The sequence below is a fragment of the Carassius auratus genome, chromosome 23 (assembly GCF_003368295.1).
Source record: "Carassius auratus strain Wakin chromosome 23, ASM336829v1, whole genome shotgun sequence".
Classification (NCBI taxonomy): Eukaryota; Metazoa; Chordata; class Actinopteri; order Cypriniformes; family Cyprinidae; genus Carassius; species Carassius auratus.
The window spans coordinates 12,895,009-12,896,903 of NC_039265.1; the positions used below are offsets into that span (position 1 = coordinate 12,895,009).

General features: G+C 39.2%; 1 long non-coding RNA gene across 1 annotated transcript; it reads left to right on the forward strand.

Annotated features, from left to right (window-relative positions):
- The first annotated feature begins 498 nt into the window (after positions 1-498).
- LOC113041367 (uncharacterized) lies at positions 499-1,895 on the forward strand. The gene is made up of 2 exons (XR_003275389.1): positions 499-581; positions 985-1,895. It is a non-coding gene; the product is annotated as an uncharacterized LOC113041367 (long non-coding RNA).

Genomic DNA, 1,895 nt, shown 5'->3' on the forward strand with positions numbered 1-1,895 from the left:
GCAGACCTTCCTGTGGCACGCTTACGCCTCTACAAACCTGCCTTCCATTCCACCGGTATGGATTGCTTCTGCCCTTTCCTTGTAAAGATTGGTCGACGAGTAGAAAAGAGGTGGGGAATCCTCTACAAGTGTCTTACCACACGAGCCGTACACGTGGACCTGCTTAACAGCTTGGACACAGATTCATTTCTGATGTCACTACGTAGGTTTATTGCTCGAAGAGGTTCCCCAGTAGAATTACTGTCAGACCAAGGAACAAATTTCCGAGGTGGTGAACGGGAACTGTGCGAGGCATTCCAGGCCATGTCACCTGATCTCCAGCGAAAACTCGCACCACAAAAGATAGCATTCCATTTCAATCCCCCTGCAGCACCACACTTTGGGGGAGTGTGGGAAAGGGAGATAAGATCCATTAAAATGGCACTATCTACATCTATTGGGGACCAAACAGTACCAGAGGAAGTACTCAGGACTGTTCTGATCGAAGTATGATCGCCATTTTACCATTGCGCAGCAAAGTTGAAGAGAAGAGACATTAGCCGATCCAATACAAGCATAATATGTGTGCGTGCATCCTAAAAGTTAGTTGTTCTTGGTAAATTATGTTTAGTATTGAGATTAAGTTATAATCTTGCAGGCATTTGCAGATATGATAATTATTTTCGATAGATTGTGCGTGCATAACCAGCGTTTGTTTACAAGCACGTTATGTATATCTGCTGTGATATTTTACAATTGCTTTATCTCTACTGTTCTCATGTTCTACATTGAGATAGATTGTCTTTAGTTAATCTGTCTGCTGTAAATTGCAAGTATAAGTGTGTTAATGAGGATTATGTGGTAAAATTACCTATTCAGATGCTAATATGCCAATCCATTGAGCTGTAGCATTTCACTTATATTCAGTAATATTGCTAGTAATGTTAATTTGTTGGATTTAAAATCTGTATTATTCACCTTTTTGTATTTGTTATTTTTATACAGACCACACCTGTTATATGCTAAATGGGAAAGTAAAGTCCTCAAAGAAAGAACTGTTGTTGACTGAGTTCCTGGGCTCTGACCGGCCTACCAGTGCAAGTGATCCCTTCCACAGTCTTTTGATAACTCACATTCCAAATCCTACAGCGGGATTTTGTAAAATCACGAAATACATCAGTATGTTTTGTGTCTACATCTTGGCAGCACCGTTTTGGCAATTACATCCAACTCAGACCGAAATTGTGACCGGGTATATATCTGTTTCACATGTATATGCATAGATTCAATAAAAATAATAACAACAAATACTTAAAACAGGTTGAAATAATGACTAAATTGCAGCATTGCTTTGCAATCACTTAACCACACTGGGCTCTTTTTGATTATAATTTTTTTTTTAAACAAGATAAAGTGAATATATTTACTTTGTAAATAATTTTTTTTTTCCTGCTAGTCTTGCTTGGACATCTTTTCACAAACCATGAGGAGACGTGAAAGACGTCAGTGGACGTCTATTCACAACCTCTTTAAAACCACTTAAAAACTACTTGGTGCTCTTTAATTAAATATTGCAGTATTAATCAAGGTGTAAGCACAGCTTTTGCATATTCCACAAGGATTTCACAGAGGGTCATGATGGACGTGTAACGCACGTGTAAATGACGTCACTAGGTGACGTCCTCTCACAACCGATTCACAACGTGGGTAAATATTGAACTACACGTATCTAAAAGTCAAAGAAACAATTATAGATGAAACCCCATAGAACTATAAACGTGTACAAACATATCTGAATGCATTTTTGAGGAAGTGTTCTGTGTTACATATTTCTACCGATTTATGCCGTCCTACCGCGACTATTTTTGGCCGGCCACACGACGTCGCCGTCGGACCAATGTTTACTGGGAGTCGAG